Consider the following 22747-nt stretch of genomic DNA (forward strand, 5'->3'; position numbering starts at 1 on the left):
ATAATAGATGAAATGAAAATCAATATGCTTTAATGTAATTTTTTAAACCTATTACATCAATAATGATACATTATTACAGACCCTACTATACTCAAAAAAAAAATCACAGAATTTTCAGACCGCTGGAAAGCTAGGTCAACACTTAATCTAAAAATAAAATGAACATAGTGCCTCATCCTTCTTTCTTTTACTGTCCCGACACAGTGAAAAATCTCAAGCATCAGCTCACTCTTTGGCCACATCACGCTAAAACCACACATGCACAGAGGGGCTTTTAGTCCTGGACAACAGGGGCACAGAAGTCAACAGCATGTGCTGTGACGCTTGCTTCCTCAGACCTTTAATTATGAGACGTGGCCTGACTTCACTCAGAGCCTCTTGATGAGAATCCCAGTGTCCACTAAATTCAAATTCTGACAACGTAATGCCAGTTTTAGTCTTCCTAATGGAAGGGGAGAAAAAGATGAGAGCAAATGCACCCTATTTGGAACTACTACAGAGGAAAGAGGGGAAGTGTGTCATTCAGTCTGGTGTGAGGAGCACTGGGCGGTCAAGCATTGCAAACGCTTTGGAAAAGGATGACGTGGATGAATCCTGAAAAGTGCCTCTGCGAAACTCAAGGTCATTCCGATCCCTTACCAAAAGACAAACTAATGTGAGTACATTTAAAAAAAAAGAGTAATTTGAATCAAAAGAAAGGCTCCTTGGAGTCAGTCTTCTGGCCAGTTAAAGAGTTTTCCCATCCCCCCCTCAGTCACTAAATCTAAACTTAACAAAACCAAGCAAAATTAAGCAAAAATGCTGCTGCTGCCCGCTCTCATCTCTTAAGCTGTTTACTTGATGACTTCTCTTCCCCTCCTTCCAGAACAAAGAATGTTATTGGTATTTTGGATGAAAATTAGCCAATGTAATGTTTTGACAAAACCCTCCGATGGCAGGAAAGTCTGTTAGCATTTTGATATAGTGAGTCAGTCAGCAGTCGAGGCTCCATGTAGTGATAAGAGGGCCATTAGCATGACACTTTAAAATGTGATGGCAAGCCAGGGCTTCTTTATAAGAATGACCTGTTTTTCCCAAGAAGTTTAAACAATAAAAAACAATGAGGTAGCACTTTTTGCCTGTAAGATCGAGAAACATAATAAAGAAAGAGATGATCACATCCCAAGGTGGTGACAATGAGAAAAACAAGACATTTTTGTGAGCTGCTATCAGAAACACACATTAAATAAAACTGACAGGGAAATGTGGTGATACAGTTATCAAAAGCTTTCAAAGTACATGCAGTTTTAAGACTGAGTCTAACAAAATGTTAAGAGATGTGGACACCATTTTATGAATAAAGATGTTTATCACAACATTATTTATGATGCAGGAAGACTTTAAGGAATTTAAATGTCAACAATAGAGCATACCTGAAAAATCTCTAAATATATGCACATAGCAGGATGCTTACCCACCACTAAAAGTGATATCATAAAGTACTCTTTTCAATATGTGTCCATCTCTGGATTTTCTTGAGTACAAGCGATAGGAACCTTTTTTGAACTAATTTAAACAGAAAGGTGATCAACCGAAAGGAAGAGTTGAACAACTGAGCTTAGGAAGATAAAACACAGGGCAGTTTGGGGGACAGTGAGACTCTAGAACCAGGGACTCAGACGGCCTCAGCACTCTCTCTTTCTCTTGTCTTTGCTTCAACTTCATCTCTAGGCTCACATGCTAACAACCTCATCACCCAAGAAAGGATTTTCCCCTGTAAACTCTGGCCTGAAAAATTCCAAGGAAGACTTGATTGGTCTGGCTCAGATCACATGTCTATCCCTTGGACCTATCACTGCGGCCAGTACTTGAGCTCTAAGGATCAGCCTGTCTCATGTCAGATACCTGCCCTTAGATCAACTGCTGTGATGAAGGGGGCAATTTGGATTCTCTGTGAGAGGAGTGGAGTGGATGGACTAGCACAGTCAGGGCCACTGGGGCAACTGCTGGGACTGGGGGAGCCACTCCAATTTGTCTCTCACAACGTCAGTTGATAATATTATTGGTCAGTGTTTTCTTTTTACAACAATTGGACCTAGTCTTCTTGTGAAGGTAAGGAATAACCTTGTCTTACCATATTTTGAGAAAAAGGATTCCTTGGTGACTCCGTGGTTGGGAAGTACTCTTGAGTAAAGGGCACTGGGTGGGGTTACATTGTCGGAGCTGGGCATGGATATTCCCAGAGACGTGGTTTGAGTGGGACTGGACAGATGAACCGCTGCCCTGACAAAAGACTTCATATCCTCTACAAAATTTACTGGGTAAGACCTAGTCATGGAAAACAACAATTTATCTATTATATAGAAATCTAGCAGAACTTTTCTAAAACATACCGATTTCTAACTAACCAGAAAGTGGACTCTATCTTTAGAGAGGCCGTATTTGAACCATATTCTTTTTTTGGGAGGGGTGGGGCAGAAATACAACATGAGCCTTTAAAAATCCAAGATCTCAATTCAATAGAGACAGATCACTATGACAAATGATGGTCATTTAAAATGTTACCACAAGTCTACAGCTATGCTACCCTGAATAAGCCCCATCCTGTCTGATCTCGGAAGCTAAGCAGGGTTGGGCATGGTTAGTATTTGGATGGGAGACCACCTAGGAAGACCAGGTGCTGTAGGGGTAAAAAATAAAATAAGGGATTGTAAGCTGATGAGGTCCTTGTAATCTGTGAAGTCAACCAAGGGTTGCTGCACCTAAAAATACATAAATAATAAAATAAAATAAAATAATAAAGTAAAATAAAATAAAGTGTTACCACAACAATGAAATACTCTAATTCCATCACAGAATAGCCAACAACATTTCAAAAAGTATTATGAATTAAACAGTAATGCTGCCTTTATGGATTTTCTTTATTATAGAGACGTGAATATCTGTGGATTTTCATTTACGAGAGATGCTTACTGCCCATCAATAGGCAGAAATCCACAGTTCACCTAATATACTGATGCAAGCTAATTCTCTCTTTTGAAAAATCACAACATTTATTTTATATCATCTCTCATATTGCTCAGTTGAGAGAATTTAAAGATTCACCTCTTCCGAGTTTCTTTCCAAATATAAATTCTTGTGAAAACCTAAACCAATACTGAGGAGATGTGAGAAACAGAACATGGCAATGCTGTTGACCCCAAGCCCCTTCAAGCCCTGAGCATGTAACTCACACACCATTCCATGCCAATGCTTAAAAAAAGGGTAGAAACCAAAAAGCCAGAAACTCTGACACAGGGCTCTGTGGCTGACTTTTCATGTGACCTTAGGTAACTTGGTATTTTTGCAACTGAATTTTCTGTGTCGACTTCTGCAGCTTCAGCAAAGGAGCTTTCGTTCTTACTCTGGTCAATTAAAAGAGAGTCAATACCACAGAGCCTTCTAGAATCTCGAGTGGAGATAGAAAAGAATGTGCTAACTAACTTGTGAAAGAGTAACCTGGTAAAAAAAAAATATGCCTTTTGGGATACATAGCTCTTTATTCTTTTTAAATATTCTTATCAAATCCATTCACTGTATTTAAAAAAAAATCAATTGTTTCTCCTACAAACCAAATAAAAAAATTTACATCATTACTTATAAGCCCAATGAGTTTGAACTTTAGTTGCTAAATATTGTACATGACTATTTTTAGAATTAAAAAACCAATAACTATTGTGAGGGCTTTTTAAAAAGACTTGGGATAAATATTTTTTAGAAATAAAATCTATGCATAAAGATCATTTTTAAAAAGGAAGAACCCTGCTTCTTGTGCATGCCCCTAAAAAAAGAAATTATTTTATGGCCACTTGTCATTATTTGGTGTTTGAAATTAGAATTCTAAACTTCTAGTTTGAACATTGAACCACAAATTATCAAAATACAAAGTAATTATAACCTAGAATTCATATTTTAGGATTAGAAATGTGTCCAGTCTTATAAAATGCTTCAGAATCATATGTCCTAGATATCATCACACAATTTAATAGCAAATTGTATCTTGGCTCCTTTATGCGTGTGTAGTTGGTCACAAGTCGACAATTAAAATCTCTCAATTTGTCACCGCAATAAATTTAATAAATAAAATAAAAATAAAATCCTTCAGTTGTCAGGCTCTTGTTTCTTGAATGGCCAAGCATCAAGACCAGAAGAAAAAAGGGATCTGCAGCAGTGTGGTAATGAGTGGGTGTTTCTTTTTTTGGCATAATGTCAGCAATTAGAGTAAGGGAAACTGGCATGATTGAGAACACATGCGTATTGTAAGATAAAAATAGAAGTTATAGATGGAAAGTTGCTTTTTAAGAGAAATAACTGCCATGGTCTAACCTCACCCATACGCACTAAATAAAATGTGTTGTATAAAAAGCTGAAACAGAAGATCTCTAATCTTTCTCATGTTGTTGCCCTAGCCACACCTACGATGTCTTATTGTTATATGAAACCACTCTGCATTTGCTGTGAATTTCTCTTCCTGAACATCTAGGAATGTCCAACTCCCCCAACAGAGATGCAGTGTCTTGTCATGGGTATCCATCCGCAAGGGCCAAAGTCCCGGAACTCCCCCAGGAATGTCACCGCAATTCCTGCACCATCCGTCTGTGGAGTAAGTGTTCGGTAGGTGAGGCTGCACAGATGGAGTTGCTTTTGGCAGTGACAACTCTGCCACAGCAAAGGTGGGTGAAAGAAAGTGATGGCTTAGAGCAACAGATGGATTACTCATCGCAGCTGCCCTTTGAGCTGGATGGCAGAGCGATGTGAATGCCCAGGATTTTTTTTTTTTTCCTTAATGTTTAAATCGCTCTTTGGCAAACCAACAATTCACATTCTAGTTAGGCATTAATCTCTGCCTGGTTCATTTGATTGGCCAGCTCACAGAGCCATGGACCCAGGCCGAAGGGCTCACCACTGCGGGGCCCCAGTTCATTTTTATCTGCTTTGTGGCCATGGACTGTCCCTTAGCCATAGCCAGTCATTGTGCAAAAAGGTGTGTTGTTGGAATCTTAGAGCAGAAATGAATTCTAGCAATTGTCCAGTTCTGTCATTTCACAGTTGAGAGATACAGTCAACTTATGTCCAAACCTCTGTAATTCAAGAGATCACATCAGAACCAGGACTAGAATCTGGAAATCATAAAGACAATCCCATGCAAACTGCCTCTCATAGGAAAGAAGACTCTTCCTAGAAGCTCCAGAGGAAGTCGATTTTTACATTTTTTCCTCACACTTGGGACCAGAGAGAGTGACACTGAATCTCAGAGAGCTTTCTTCTCTCACCACACAGTGACAAGGTAATAAATAGGCCTATTTATTACCTGTTACAAGGTTACGGTTAGATTTCTTTCTTCCTCCTTGTCTTGGTGCTATGCCATAATTGTTGGCTTAGGTAGTCATTCATTTATTCTTTAAACAAATATCTGCTGATTCCTTAAGACCATAAAAGATTATAATACGTTATAACAGATTATTTGGCACAGATTCCCCAAATGAACGGAATAACAAGGAATAGAGAGTGTTGGGAGAAAAGATGATTGGATCATCTTCATAGACGAAGTAAATTGCTATTTATTGAGCATCCCTTGTATGTTAAAAACTAAGAATGCAAACAGTTGGTAATGTTCTATTTGTTAACTGGTAATGATTACATGAGCATATTCATATTCACCTGGTAAAAAATTCATTGAGCTGTGCACTCAATGAAAAAGTGCACAATACTAACACTTTTCTGTATGTAGTTCCACGTCAATAAAAAGCTTTTAAAAGATCCAAATAATAGGAAGCAATTAATAGATACAATTCCAGTTCTCAAGGAGCTTATATTTTAATATAATTATCTTATGATAGCTACAGAAAAGGAAGACCTTGCCTTTTGCAAAGGAGAGCACTTTCTGAAGCTTAGAAAGATCAGATGGCTGGTTTTGGTAGAGTCAAGAGTTGTATTTGGTTTTCCTAGTTGATCATCTTTCCATACCGTGCTTCCTCTCTTTATCGGTATGGCATTCTTTTCTAAAGGTCACCTTCAAAGACGGTCGCTGAGAAAAAAGTACCGTTTTATTTCTTCTTGGCCTAGTTCTACTCTTTCTAAACTGTAATTGAAAATTTGGGTCTTTCTTTTCATTTACTAAACTGTAAAGTTCTAAAATTTATTAGAAGCATCTCACTTCAATGAAGTTTATCTGATGGGAATAAAGGGGGTTGCCTTTGTACCCCAAGTGGACTGCAAACGTAAACCACTGATATTCTCTTTCATCTTTCATCTGTATGTTTCTTTTTCTTTCTTTCTTTCTTTCTTTCTTTCTTTCTTTCTTTCTTTCTTTCTTTCTTTCTTTCTTTCTTTCTTTCTTTCTTTCTTTCTTTCTTTTCATATTCAAAAATCTAAGATTCTCCCTATCATTTCTGAAGTTGACAAAAACTAGTACGTGGGATACCTACTTTTGAGGAACAAGTCACACTATTACGGATCTTCATTGAGATATCTCTGCCCCAAAAATGTTTATACAACCAACCACGCTTCTCATCAAGAGTGAATGATATTAAAAGGCTCCTGCAAGGCTTCAAGGCAGGCGTAACTGAGGGCTTGTCATGGGCACACTAGTCCACTGCGTGGAAGGCTTGGGACACCTTCGGTCCACGGCACTGGTCACCTTCTACGCCACCTTTTGGATTTCCTCTCTCTGACTTAATATTCCAGAGCCTTCTTTTCTAGAAACTTTAAAAATACATCTAAACTTCTAAAGACTATAACATTCCCAGAAGTACCTGCAAAAGACTAAACCATGGTTTATGGAAACCACTCTTATTTAGTCTTTGCCTACACTGATGGTCCTTTCCAAATGTGGGCCCCTCTTCCTCAGCCCACCTCTTATGTAGATATTATCCAAGATCTCATCCCCCACTTTCAAACCAAGTTCACATTCTCTTCCTAGCATCGGTTCCCACTTGTATGCTAATAATGCCTCACTTTATTTTTACCTCTTGCCAAGATATTTTTACAGTGCAAAGGTTTATCTTCTTAATGGCCCACTAGAAATCTCCACAAGGGTGTCCCATGGGCCTTCAAAGTCAGTTTGTGGAAAAGTGCCTGTCATCTTTCCTGATGAATGGTTTCTTTCTCCTATCTCTTAGTCATGACACATTATCCATCAGATACCCAAATTAGAAACCAAGAGTCATTAAATTTTCTTCTCTGCCTTTTATCAACCATATTCAATCATCTATTAATTACTCACCTAGAGGAATTAGTAGCTATTGATTATCTATTTTATAATACTCTGAAAATTAGAGTATTTTCAAGCAGTGGGTGTGGTGGCTTTGAGTGCAAGTGCACAGGTGTATTTAAGGAAACGCAAGGAGGCCAGGATGACTGGCATGAGAGGCGGGGGACGGAGGGCTCACTGGTGGTAGTCATTATTTCATCTCATCCTGTTTACTTCTTTGAAGTAAGTGTTATTATATCCACTTTATAGATAAGAAAACTGAGGTCCAACTGGCTTCAATGTATTTCCACAAAGTCTCAAGCTAGGTCTATTGTATCTGCTGCTTCTCTTTCATCTTTGCCTTAGTTCAAGGCCCTGCCCATCCCAAATAGGTTTCCTCCTGTGCCTTGCAGTTGTAAATGCTGCTTCCTTAGCCTTTAACTCCCCATCAACTCTAAGCTGAATGGAGAGCCCTCCTCCATGTTCATTACTGAGTTGAGGAAGCCTCTCCAACTCCCTCTCTGCTCCCACGCTTCGTGTATATGCCTCATTGCAGTTCTGATTGCATCGTGACTGCCAGGTCCTCTCTAAAGTCAAAAGAGGCTTCGGGCACCCATCTCATGACGATCCTGATATACTGAATATGAAGAAACATAAGAATCACAAAAACGTGTTATAAGTTGGATGTTTGCCTCACACACACATACACACACACAGGCACAAACGACTTGTATCAATGAATGAACGTGTCTTCCCATATGGAACAAAGAGAATTGTTTCTCCCTTAGTAAATGCACAGAATATAGACCACACAGAAGGAACACACAAGTCTGTCTTTAGTTGTTTGATATCCTTGGCATTTCCGCTAAGATGCCAGTGAACTGGAATATTTTTATTTTTCAAGGAAATGAAAGTGAGATTGCTACAAGACCTCATTTCATGGGAGCAACTGTGGCTACGAAGCTCACATGTAGGAATTTTTCTTCAGCTGCTCTTGAGAGCTGTCTTGAGAGCTATTAGTTTCTTGCTCTTGTTCGAGCATCGCAGGCTCTGGTTCTGAAAGGCATGGAGGCAAAGGAGTAGAGAAGTGGACAAGATTTCAGGAGATCTTAGCCTTCTTCCTGCCTTTTGCTCACTTATTTTTCTTTAAATGGATTTCTTTGAAAGCTAGGCATACAGTTATGTTATAGTTATATCCATTTAGGATATAAAACAGCTTATGCCTCACTTTCCCGAACAGAAACGTCACATGAAAATATTACAGAAAAATAGGATAGTGCAGATAAGTATAAAAATGGAAAATTACCCAGAAAATGGAGACTGAAAGAGAGTTGTATGAGTTAGAATTTCCACAGGATAAAAGTGTCTGACTTGGATCCCCTCAAGGCAAATTCTTCAAAGAAAAAAATCATTTCTATGAAAATAGCAATATGTCATTTTTGGAGTTATTACATCATTTCACTTGAGTTCTGAAAATCCTGGGCAGCTTTACCAACCCCACTGAAAAAATTAAATTCTTTTAAATGTAATGTCTAACAATAGAAAAAAATCTTGGGAGTGATTGTTTTCTTTCTGTCCTTTTTTCATTTTAAAACTACAACCAAATACATTTCAAAGCGAAGTATTCTAACCCTGCATAAATAGAGAATGCAGAATAAAAGACTATTTCATTTTGGAACCAGGCAACAAAATGTCATGACCTTTGCCCTAAAAGTTTGATTTTCACTAAAATTTCTTTATAGAGTTTTCTAGCAACCAAGTGTTTTGAACATTAAATGTGGGAAAATTTTACTTGAGGGCAACACTGCTTTCTAGGACTCGGTCCAAGACATTGAAAGTGAATGTTGAATAGGGCCTTTTAGAATGAAGTTTTACTAACTTCTGTTCCATCTGCAACAAAGTCTCTCGAGAACCAGAACTTTGTCACAAGCTGTATCCCCACCACTGTGAGCAGGAGACCCTCAATACATTTTTGTTAAATTGCATTTAATTGAACATGCCTTCTACTGTTTATTGAATAAAGAACTGGAAGATTGCCACAATGTATTTCGAGGCAATATTTTTTATGTCTAAACAATGTTTCTTTACATATTTTGATGTTTTGCACAGTCTCAGGCAGGAATGAACATACCATCAAGTGACAAAGTGTCCAGTTCTTTCCCTGAGGACTGCTGACATAGATAGAACAATGTTTCTTTACATATTTTGATGTTTTGCAGTCTCAGGCAGGAACGAACATACCATCAAGTGACAAAGCGTCCAGTTCTTTCCCTGAGGACTGCTGACATAGATAAGGCTTGAAGGGGCGGGGAAGGGGCCAAGCACTTGAATTTCCCATGGCCTGATGTGCATCTCACTGCATCCAATACCTGTTTCTACTCTGGCCCTCGAAACCGAGGTGGGACATGGAAGCAGGGAATGAGCATTTGGCGTTAACCCTGCTTCCATATAGCACCTTTGAATTCAGCTACTTTGAGAAAAACAGAAGCCCTCTGGCTGCGGTGGGGATGCAAGACAGAGGGCAGCTGTTTGCAACATAAACTCCCATCCTGGGGTGATCAAACTTGAACAGGGCACCTAACCTTCCTGAGTCATGGACACCTCATATTTTTAGTGGAGATGAGACTATCTACCTCAAAGATTAGAAGGTGATATCGTAAGCCCTTTAATAAGCAGCTGGGATGCAAGCTGGCTTTTTATTATAAGAATATCCATTACCCATTATCTCACTGTTAGCATTCATTTGTTTGTACATCTGTTTCCCTCACTAGGTTAAGGGCCCCTGAAGGACAGGGATTATGTATGGCTTATGTTTTCCCAAATTCATAAGATCTAGCAGAATCATGGATGGACAGGCTTTCAGCAATTATCAGTCGAATGGGTGGATTTTAAAATATTACAGGTATCTCTTCTTAATTTTTATAGCTTCGTATAGGAAAAACATATCCTTTTCTTCCAATAGTGGAAGACTAATAAGCCACACTTGACATTCAATTTGGATTCCAAATGTTCTCATTCTGTATTTTACTCTGTGTATTGAAAAATGCCACTTTGTTCCATCGCGCCTCCTTCTAAAACTACATGAAACCCTTAGCACCTCCATGGACTTCGGTAGGGGGCTAACTCAGTGCAAGGGCCAGACCTGATGTTCCTTGTTCCCATGCAGATGTATTTCCAGAAAATGCATACATTTCTCTAATGAGCTGAATAATGGCAGAAGCTGGGGATTCAGCAAGTTAAAGACAACTATTATCTTCAAAACTTATATATATATTTTAAGGACTAGAGAAATAAGGCAAGTTTGGCTGAGGAAAGAGCATAAAGCCATAAAAATCTAAGATTTAATTCTGGTTTTACCAGTTAGTTATAAGTTAAGTGACCACAAGTAAGTTATAACTCATAGCTTTTTTTTTTTTTAATCTCATTCTATGTAAAATGGGGATAATGACACCTATTTCAAAAGGCCATGGGAGATTAAGATAATGAACATGAAAATGCAGTATATGATCACAGTAAATACCATCATCAAAGTTAGTTGAGTGTGAATTAACTAAGAACCTAGAATTTCTGGTTGTCAGTATGAGAGCAAGCATTTTTCTCCCCATAGGAATATGTGATTATAGATCCATCCAGCTTTAATAAAATCTAGTACTCAATAATACAAGTCTACAAAATAATTCAATCCCACTAATTTCACTATAAAAGGATATTTTACAAAATGAATCACCATAGGATCCCATTCAATAAAAACTGAAGTCGAGGCAATTAAAATTCAATACAATTTACAAAAATAGTCATTAGACCTGACTTTTTACATTAAAAAAAAAAAAATCACTAAATAAAGAACTACGCCCTCCAATTTACAGCTGAGAAGACAGATGCCTAGAGGGTTAAGTAGTTTTTTTTCAAGATTTCTTATGCACTGCACGGCTGTACATTTATTTATTGAATCCCAAACAATTAAAATGTGTTAATCTCAAAAAAAAGCAGTAATATTGAGCACTATTTTTCAAAAAAATCAACTCTTTTGAGGTTTTCTTCACATATACCAATTTAAGCATATAATTCAATGAGTTTTCACAATTAGTCATGTCTCCATTGCCACGATCTTGTCCTAGACTATTCCTATCCCCCCCAAAGAGCTCCCTGTGCCACTTTGCAGTTGTTTCCCGCCTCTCCACCTGCAGCCTCTGACGAAATGCTTCCTGTTAACGATTGTTTGCTTTTTTTTTTTCCTAGCATTTCATTTACACAGAATCATATGGTACATAGCTTTTTACGTTCGCCTCTTTTTCATAATGCATTTGAGATTTGTCCATGTTGTATTACTCCTTGCATGCGATTCACTCCTTTTTATTACTGAGTAGTATTTTATTCATGGATGTACCTACCCCAGTTTAGTTATCCCTTCGCCAGTTCATGGACATTTAGATAGTTTCTAGTTTGAGTTATTATGAATAAGCTTTCTACGAACATTTGCATACAAGTCTGTGCGTAAAAAATGTTTTCATTTCATTTGGTTAAATATCTATAGGACTAAAATTGTTGGGTCATATCGTGTACTGAGTTTTTCGAAGTGGCTATACTATTTTGCATTCCCACCAGCAGTGTATTTAACTTTATAAGAAACTACTGAGTTTTTCAAAGTGGCTATACTATTTTGCATTCCCACCAGCAGTGTACGAGGGTTCCAATTTCTCAACATCCTCTCTAACACTTACCATCTGACTTCTTGATTTTAAGCATTCTGATGGTGGGCAGGGGTATCTCACTGTAGTTTTGATTTGTATTTCACTGATGACTAGTGATACCTGGAATCTCCCGATGTTCTCATTTGCCACTCATCGTATCTCTTTTGGTAGAATGTTTATTCATATCTTTTTTTTTTAATTGAGTTATTTGTCCTATTATTAATGGGCTGTAAGAATTCTTTATGTCTGGATATAAGATCTGTAGCAGATATGTTTTACAAATATTTTTAATTGGTGCCTAAGTCTCAAATGCTAGAGTCATCCTTGACAACTCTCATTCTGTTTCTTTTCGCATCCAATCCTCCTGATTCCACCTTAAAATGTATCTAGAATCTGACACTCCTCGCCACCTCCACTACTGCCACAATGCTCCACCACCTCTCACCTGGATGATCGCAGTAACCTCTCAACTGTTCTCCCTGATCCTGTCCTTGTCCCTTCATTCTATTCTAAACATGGCAACCTGAGTGATCCTCTTAAACCATAAATCAGATCATGTCAGTTTTTTCACTTGAAACTGTCCAAAGTCTTTCTTTTACTAAATCAAAAACTACAGACAGTTATAAAAACAGAGAAAATGCCATTTATATTTTTTGAAATCAGATTGGATAATAGAGCACAATGAAATCTTTTTGCTAGATCAAATATAAAGTATTTCAAGTGTAGCATCTAGAAGTTCTAATACCATTTGCTATTGAAATTTCAGCTACTTTATGGAAAATACACTAACTTTTATAGGGCTACCCAGCTTCTAAGGCAATTGCCTAGGAGAGAAATTCTATGCCGAAAAAGAGATAACCCTGTGATTGGCTTCTTTTTGTTGGTTCAAAGTTGTTAGCTAAGAGATGGTGGTGTCATGCTATCAGAAAACATGTCAAGCAATCTTACTGTTCCTTTTAGTTTGACTCTTAAAGTTACTTCACGTGTATGGTTTATGAGATGATTAATTATGCAGTTTTTAATTGGAATAAAGTTCTCTGTTGGATGGTATCATTGACATGCTTGTTCCTGTGGCTCCAAATATTTTAACATATTTCAGGCCCAAACTGACAATTCTTTATGCCCAGAGAATTCGTTAAGTAAAATTCTGCTATAATTTATTGTGAAGACAATAAAAAGAGGTTATGATCAAGTCAGGCTCAATACATCTAATCTGAGTGTTTAGGAATTGTCATTTCTGCCAGAAATGACCCTAAATGATTTTCAATGCCCCCATTAGCGTGTATTTTCATTCAGATTATCATCAGATGCTAATAAGGGAAAAGCCACTTGGGCAATGATTTTAAAACAATTTTAAGAATCTATTTACTTCTAATATAAGAACTAGAACTCATATTAGTGAAGGTCAGGAAACACACACAGCAGCTGTGTGTTTGAGATACACGAATAATTTTTTCTTTGAGTCCCATGTGAAGAAAGAGGATTTCCATGGTTATTTTTAAATAGGGTTAGGAGATTTTTTAATTTGAGAACTAATAAAATTTTATTTTTCTCTCTGAGGAAACTACTTGACTTCTGGGAATATCATTTTATCTGAATTTTTATGTTGATAAATTGAATGACCACAAACTATAATATGAAAATATCCAAAACTAAGACGGCCTTATGAATCTCTTGGCTAATGTGCTTTATGCCATAAAGTTTCGTAGTCAGGTCAGCTGGAAAAAAATAAATCACAGACCCAGGACTTAAAATTATGTATTTAAATAAGAAAATGAAGTTAATAATAGCTACAAGTAAACATTGTTTTAAGACATAGAATCCATTTGCTAAATTTCCAAATATTTTATTCAAGTGTGAGGAATGTGACTATTCCTCCAATTTGGTCTGAGTTACTGTGAAAATAACAAGAAAGTCATGATGTACTTTCATAAAATTATTTCTCAGGCATTTGCTATCTGCTTTCTATTTTGCGAGCCAGTGGAGAATAAAACCAACACCCACGTGTACATAGTGTTCTAAAGTAAAAACACATAGGGTGAGAAGAAAAACATAGCATGAAGGTGAACTTAGGGTCATTTAGTGCCTCACGAAGATGTACTTCTTGGCCTGGCAGCATTCTTAGGCAGCAAGGTGTTCTCTCTTTTCTGCCCTCAGCATCGCAGGGGTGTGGTATTATCTTAACCTTCTACATGCTATGATCTGGTTTAAAGAGCAGAGTTTAAGAGAAGTGAGTGAAATTTGTTTTGGAACATATCAAGGAAATATGGCCCTGGGCCCTGCTCTGGTTCTTATAAGGTCGCGGCCACAATAAATACCTTTCAAAGAATTTTGTTGAAACTGCAGAAGACACAGTTACCCTCTTCTTCAACTAGGTTCATATCACTAAATACTTCATCTTTTCCACATAAAGCAAATGGCCTGTGCCTCAGGCCTAAATAGGATCTAACAATAACAGTTGTTATTTATTGATCATCTATTTGCATGATTCCGTACTAGGAGCCTGTATATGTCACCCATTTATTACTCATAAAGTCTTCTCATGAGATAGGTATCATTAGCCTTATCTACAGATGAAAAGACTAACATTCAGAAAGGTTCAGTAACTTGATATCAAAAATTGGTATATGATATTGGAATTTGTGCCAGATGCATCTTTATTCTAACGTTTGTGCTTATGGCTTCCATATTACTTTTTATTATGCTTGCCTTTTCAAAGATCTCCGACATTTGCACAAAGAAATGGGTCATCGAGCTTCCTTTACCATGCATCCACATGAATGTGAGCTACGAAGAGCTCACCTGCTCAATTTAAATGATAAAACCAGCGCTTCTCATTTTCCTTTTAATGTTCCTTTCCGCAGTTGGCTTCCACACCCCTACCGGCAATGTGAGAACTGCATACACCTCCTGGGCAAGGGGTCATTGTCAGTGTCCCACCCCACTTCCTATGACTGGTTGTCTAGTTTGGTTGCTATTGCTGACAGATCATCATTTGCCGAAGCTGCCCTTCTCTCTTTGTGGCTTAAGACACCTGGGCCCTTGTCAAAGCCATTGGCAAGTTCCATCTCGCTCAATCCAATGGTCAGTTTTCAGTCTTCTCATTTGATCTGTCAGCAGCATTTGATGGTTGACTGGTGGCCCATTCTTTCCTGGCTGCTCTTCCTCAGACTCCCTTGCTAATTTCTTCTCAAACTCCTCGTTTTTAAATATTGGGATGCCCTAGGGTTCTGTGCTTAGATCACTTCTCCATTTATTCTCACTCTTTGGGTGATCTCATCCTTTATCACGGCTTTAAATCTCTTCTATATTGACCACTTTCAAATTATTGTTAAGTCCTCACTTAACGTCATCAGTGCGACTTTAAGCAAAATGATGTAAAACAAAACCAAAGTTTTACCAGAGGAAAATTGATATAAACAAGAGTTAAGCTCCCATGGCATATATTTGGTCACAAAAACATCACCAAACTTCTAAATAAAGACCCCAAATAATTCTAATATTAAAGACTGAAATAAATGTGAGCTCTACATACATTTAAGGAAGATTAATAAAAACAAGTAGGATTATTTTCCAATCCGCTTACTTCAGTTCGGGTCACAGGTGGCCAGAGCCTATCCCAGCAGCTCAGGGCACAGGCAGGATGCCAGCCCTGGACAGGACGCCCCTCCACCTCAGAGCCACTCACGCCCACACCCATACTCACACAGTTTAGATGCAACAATTCACCAGACTGCACATTTTTGGGGGGTGAGAGGAAACTGGAGAAAACCCACATAGACATAGGGAGAATGTGCAAACTACACACAGACAACGGCCCCAACCAGAAACGGATTTTTTTCCTCATCAACGTTATAACAAAATGACATTGAGGACTTGCTTAATATCTTCATCCTCAACCTCTTCCCTGAATTCCAGACTGGTATATCCAACTGCCTGCTCATCTTGGATGGTCAAGGGGAAAAACAGTTCAAAACCAAATATATAAAGTTCATTATAAAGTTAAATATACACGCTGTTTTCCCCTTCCAAAGCTCCCCTTTTCACGCTCTCTCTCGTTTTAGTAAATGGCAAGTCAATTTTGCTCAGGCCCAAAGCCTTGGAGTCGCTCATGACATGCAACATCAAATCCATCAGCAAATCTGGCTAATGGTTCTGGCTTTACTCTAAGATACATACAGAATCCAAATACTTCTCACCACCTCCTCCGTAACCATCCTGGTTCAAGCTATAATTATCTCTCACTGTGATTACGGCAATGGCTTTCCAAATGTCCCTGCTTCAACCTGTACCCTGTTCATTCCATTCTCAACACAACGGGCTCATTCTTTAAAACTTGAGGAAGATCGTGTCACTCTGCTCAGAGCCCAGCAGTCTTCCCACTTCTTCAGAGCAAAAAGGCGGAGTCCGTATAATGGCCTGACAGATGCGACACGGTTCCGTCTTCCCTTACGTCTCTGACTTCATCTCCTGCCAGTCTCCCCTCGCTTAGTCTTCTCTGGCTTCGTTTGCCTTTCTTCAGATGTGCCGAGCACATTCTCACTTCACGGAGGCCACACTTGCTATTTCTTCCGCCTGCCTGGAACTCACTTCCTCTGTCAACATGGTTTTCTCCTCTTTTTCTTTGAAGTCTCTGCTCAAATGACCCCCCAGTTAGAGATGACCTTCCCTGCCCAGTGCTCCCACAACCCCCTTCAGGCTCCCCTCTCTCTCTGACCCAGTTTTATTTATTTTTCTCTACAATATTTTTCACTATTTGACACATTTCATATTTTCTTGTCTTTGTCATGTTTTTAATTTCCTGTCTGTTTTATCTGGAATGTAAGCTCCAGAATGGCAAGGAATCTGTTCACTCCCATTTCCCTTGCACCTAGAACAGGGCCTCACTCAAGGTATCTCTTTGTCGAACGACTGGACTATGGCACTTTTGTGCTCACAGACCCCCAATAGCATCATCTCTTATTTCCTGACAAGTCTGCCTCCTCCGCCTAAACTTTAGACCTTCCCTATGGTCCAACTGCCATATAGTCATGTTTCCCCATTGTCCAATAGATCAGTTAGTTACTGGGCTCAATGATGCCATCCAGGACCCAGGCGCTATGCCCTTTCTCCTCTGCCATCCTCAGTAATTAGCCGAGTCCTTATACTTGTGGTCCCAAGATTGCCACAGTTGCAGGGGTCACTTTACGACAAAATAACATCTTGTTAAAAAGAGAGAGATTTCCTTCCATGGTTTGTTTTTCCTAGGGAAACAAACCTTTCCGTCTGGGAGGATGGGGTCTTCTCTTTACTCTGTCAAATGCCCATTTCTTAAGTGTAAGGGAGGCTGAAAAAGTGAGCCGTTGGCATCAGCAGCCTCTGTGACAGGTGGCAGAAGGGTTGTGGTTGGGAGCAGAGATTATCGTTAACTAGGCAAGCCAGAGTGTCTGCTGCAGTGCACAGGTTTCTGACCTCCAAGAAATTTTCTTCTCCTCTTACTCATCTTTTTCTGTTACAGAGTCTTGCTTTTGCTCTAGAGATGAGATATTTTATTTCGTCTCTAATGTTCAGTGTTATTAAACATAATACTTTGAAGTTTTCATTTAGTTCCTGCTTTATCTCCATTTTCTTGGAGTTCTCGACATATTTTTTGTTTTTATTTTGTTCTTTTTTTGGTGGTCTTATTCATTCATTTTTGAGACGTTTACCTATTCTAGTATATGTAGTCTGTATGTAACTCTTAGCCTAACAATGATGCTGACAGAAAAAACATTATTCCTAGAAAAGTCTGCGTTAATCCATCCATTTGAAATACGTTTAAATTTATCCAATGAAACAAACTGAATTACATAACGGTTTTCAAATTAAAACATACTCATTAACCATCTCAAATTACTACCAATTCTAATTCTTACAAAAACACTACCTAAAAGCGTCTAAAATTTTATCCCTTTTTGCTAGTCTAAATTGATTTGAGTTAAAAGTGAGTGGATTTTGCTTTAAATAAAGAAATAAAATAATGATATGTTTCTTTCATAGCTAAGTACTTCCCTGTCCACAATTCAACCACCGTTAAAATTTAAAGAATTTAACAATAGAGGCGTAATTAATATCTTCCTGAGTGACTTGGGCTCAGAAAGAAGTGGAACAAGGGAAAAACCTATTTCCATCTTAAGAAATTATCTTAATAAGCAGAGGAGAATAAGACCGTACATTTTCACTTCTCAGGTCTCTTCAACAGAGGCCAGGATGAGCTTCACAGTGCTCCCGGATGAGAGTTCTAGTTGGGGGCGGCTTCTGAGCATCCCTTCCAGGTACCTTTCCTCGTTGCAAGAGGTACGACAAGGAAAATGACACACAAAGGTCGGGAGGACACCGAAGCCCATGCCGGTACTTCAGCGGGGCTCATGAGAGAAGAAGGAGTAATTCCCGGCTTCTACATGTCACATGCCTACCGATACTTCCCACTACTATATTAGATTAACGTTTTCAGCAGAAATAGTGCTGATTCATCAGACTACTGGTCTACTATGACAGCCTAGGCTTTTCCTGAGGCATTTCTGCCCAGTCCTTTCTCTCTGTGGCGTGAGCTTTGGGGCCCTTGACGTATTGCCGTGCCCTTTTTCTCACTGAGAGTCATTCTGTTTTTATGGTATTATTCTCTAATGTGTCAGTGTCTCTGTTTGGATTCCATTTCTGTTCTCAAAGAGAAAATAATGCTATGCAAACAGAAAAAAGAAACTATTTTCAAAACTACCTTCCATATGAATGCCAAATTAATAAAAAGAAAGTTAGATAACTGTTGTCCTTGAAAGCTATGGATCTCGAGCATTTTAATAAATATTAAAATTACCTGAGTTGTTAACAATAATATTGCATTTAATAATGGAAAACTCATGCCATAAATTAATCTGTACTGTAATCTAAAATGAGAATAAACACATTAAATTCAAATTGCATTATAGCACAATGACCATCATAAAAATTTTTAGAGATTAATATCAGATATTTTCTCCAAGTCATTTTATTATATCCTATATGTATTTTTATAAAATGCATACAAAATATGTAATTTTTAAAAGGCTTTTATGGCCTTGATGACAGGTTTTACATTCTATTTTGGTTACAAATGATAAAAATAACCTAACTTCTGAAGGAAGGGCAAAGATTTTTGCTGCCTGAAATTATGTGGATCCAAAAATTAGACATTATCTGGACACAATAAATAAAATACTATATTGTATCCTATTTGGAAAAGAACAGGTCCAAATAAATGTAAATGATTAACAGCATGCTTATTATACACATGCAGCATGCTTAAGGGGTCCAGAGCATACACGTGAGAGATAAATGGAGCAACACAAGGACATAACTGCAACCCTGAGGCACTTAATGCCATCAGGATTCCTCGTGCACAGACTCTTGTGGGCCAGGCCCTGCCTACTCCCCAAGTTCTGTAGCCTGCTCTCCCAACAGCCAAGTCACCTGCCCCCATGTCACCTACTGGCTCAACCTCAGCGAATCTTAGCTGGGATTGGAACTCTGGAACTGTGGGGCAGGCAACCGGAGGCTAAGGTCTCACGGCTCAGTACTTGCCTCTCCTGTTGGTTTTGGCACTATGCCTTGTTCTCAAGATCCACTGCTCTTCGTGTGTGCTGGATTTATGCCTTGTCCTGTCGTCTACATCCAAGTCCCTTCCTGGAAACTTGCCCGGCACTCTTAAAGAACTGAGTTGCTCCCTTCTCCTGCCTGGCCGCCTCCTAAGCATTACGGTCCTTTTCCTCACCCACGGCTCCAAGAGGTAGACGTGGCATTGTGGTTAAAGGCCCCAGTTTGGGAGTCTGACCGACCTCCACTTCCCAGCCATGCGTTCTTGGGGGCCCGACTAATCTCTCTGTGAAAAGGTGTATTAGTAGCACTGACTTCATAGGGGTCTTGTGAGGGTGTAATAAGTTACACACATAAAACACTTAGAACAATAGCTGGCCATGATATATAAGTACTCAGTATATATTAGTTTCTATTTAGTTGAACCAATAGTAGAATACAAGCTGGCTAATCCTACCAGCCTAGTATTTGGAGCCCTAAAGGATATGGTCTTTCAGCCCATCGCTCTACTACCTGTTACAGCTGCTTTGCTGGCAGCCAAGTGTACTCCGCAGTATGCCTCACTCCAGGCTGGCTCTCGTTCCTTCTTCTGGATTCAACCCCAGCCTGTGGCAGTTACTGAGTTAAGTACAGCTCTGTCCCCAGACTGGCTCTGAAAATGTGGTTGCCTCTGTAATTTAATAATTACTTCTGCATTATTCTCTTACTCGCCCTCTCAGTGTTTGCTTTTCATAAGGAAAGAGACATCCTAATAAGCATCTTAGTAATGTAACAGAAACATGGTCTTCGCCCTTTGGTTATTCTTAATTATTGGGTCCTATACATTTTCTGTTACATTTATAGACAACTAAATTTGAATACAAAGAATGTACATGAATAAAATACATAGGTATCTACAAAGTAAAGACTGTAACGATTGATAACTAAAAATGTTGTTATAAACCCTACCGTTGACTTTATTATAAACACGGGCTTTGGTTTCACTTAAAAAAAAAAATCTTCTACTTGAAAGAATTAGAAATCTTAAAGTAAACTTTCTTAGAGCAATCTAGGAAAAGCTAGACGATCTCTTTTTAAGGTCAAATAGATATTTGCTTCATGTCAAGTCTTTTCATCCATGCGTGCCGAAAGCCAGCAGTAAATATATCTTAAGAACCAAAGGTCAAAGACAAAACAGGTAATGTCAGCACTCTTTGTTTCTGTAACATATGAACATGACAGATGTTTTAGCGTCTCTTTCCAGAAGTCACACCGAAATTACGTTCTGGTTTTCATAAATGCTTTCGATTAATTTTAAGGATTTATGTGGATAATTCCAATCATCCAGGCCTCTCCCTGATTTATTCTTTAGTAAATAACCCTCCCTTTGAAGTTTGCAAAGTGTTTTGAGGAGGTTAAAAATAGTTTAGATACTAAGGTGAAAAAAATCTGCAGCCTCAAAGGAATACCCTACTGTTTGCAAAAGAATACTGGAATACTATTACAGGACCCAATAATTAAGAACGATCAAAGGGCACGGACCACGTTTTCTGTTACATTTCAGCTATTCAAACACTTGCAAATGGTACTGCAAGAGAAAGGGGAACTACCGATTCATCAATTCCAAGGGGTATATTTTCTTCACATTTTAATATACCCCAAATCAGGATGCATCTTAAAATGCATGTCAAGTCATAGCTTAATTTATAGCATTTTTTCTTTCTTAGTGGTACACTAAGTAATAGTTAATTTACAATCTACGATGTCTTCGATTTAATAAAATATGGTTAAATTTTAGAATTTCTTTTGTCTCTCATCTTCCCTTTTCTATTCTTTTATTTCCCTACTCCTTTAGTTTTTCTTCCTTTCTTACTTAAAAAAAGATAGCTAGCTAGATAGGTAGATAGATGATAGGTAGATGATAGATGATGGATAGATGATAGATAGATCTTTTCTATATCTATATAGATATGTACACACACATACAAATTACATATAGATATATACATAAACACACTAGCCTGTCCTCATTCCCCACTAGTATGGATCATCAAAGACTGACTTAAACCTTGTGTTCTGAACTGTGGGAATGAGAGAAGAAACGTATTTCAGCTTTTCTCTTCCCTGTGGGATTAGGTTTGTGGCCAACCCTCAGCTCTAATGAGCCTCTTTTACAAAGATGCCAGCTTCCCCGGGGGTTCACACCTCCTACACGGCAAACCTCAGTCTTACTGCAGCCATACTTTGTATTTTATCTCCAGAAAACTTTCTCTTGGTGCCGCCAACACACGGGAATTATTAATTAATACAAAGCAGTGCACGTTCCAACAGCACAGGGGAAGGATCTAAGGTGACTACAGCCTGCTTAACATAAAATCTCTCCAGTTTTTAGAGCCTCGAAGTTTGATGAAGATTTTGCTTTGCTCACAGTAAAACTGGTGGAAAACAAAGACATCAGAGTATTGCATCCAGAGTTGAACTTTATCCTCACACTGGATCGTATATAAATTCATGAACTTTTAATTCCAGGCGACATTTACGAGGGAATAAAGGAAGAAAGCTTGGCAAATGATACGTCCGCACACAAAAAAGCTGGCTGAAAAATCACTTGCTGGCACCTACCAATACTCCCCACCGATTGCTGTGGAATCCTCCCAGGTCTCTACTCCCAAGACCCTTCGAATAGATGTTCCAAAATGCCTCCCAACCCTTCCCTCACAGAGCTCTCTCAAAACGCACTAAACTGAGTAGCTAAATTATACCTGTTCCTCTTTGATTCAGGTCTCTACACCTCCAGGAGTTGGGAAGGAGCTTGGAGTTCAAGGCTCCTGTGCCATTCTGCTGGATTTGGCATCCCAAGAGCTTTAACTGAATCCAGAGAGTGAGCAGGTGTTGTCAGTCTTCATATCTTTGGAAAATCTCCATAGTGTAGGGAGAAAAATGAAAAGAAAGTCCTAGTTTCCCAGAATTTACAGAAAAACCAAATGTCGATATTTATTACTTATTTTCTTGGAAGGTACTTCTTCATACTTTATTAATATAATGTATAAACTACTTCAGAAAAATAAGAGGTTAACTGTCTATATTACAGATATTGCCATTCTTTCAGAAATTATGGGTGATGGCTTAACCGAGTTCAGCAAATATCAAAATTAAGCTCAGGGAAAAAATGATGCCGATTCATTTGGTGACATTTTGCTCCCTTTAGCCTAATATAGCTCAGTACATCAACACCTCTCTAGAAAGACAGTGTGTTTTAGTGGTCTCAGTCTTGGGCTCT

General features: G+C 38.5%; 1 protein-coding gene and 1 pseudogene across 5 annotated transcripts in view; one reads left to right on the plus strand and one right to left on the minus strand.

Moving 5' to 3' along the window:
- Positions 1-22747, minus strand: part of PRTFDC1 (phosphoribosyl transferase domain containing 1) — an 81838-nt gene that overhangs the window by 38233 nt on the left and 20858 nt on the right. The window lies entirely within an intron of this gene.
- LOC112475683 lies at positions 2550-2668 on the plus strand (annotated as a pseudogene).

Source organism: Pteropus alecto, unplaced genomic scaffold, assembly GCF_000325575.1.
Source record: "Pteropus alecto unplaced genomic scaffold, ASM32557v1 scaffold11, whole genome shotgun sequence".
Classification (NCBI taxonomy): Eukaryota; Metazoa; Chordata; class Mammalia; order Chiroptera; family Pteropodidae; genus Pteropus; species Pteropus alecto.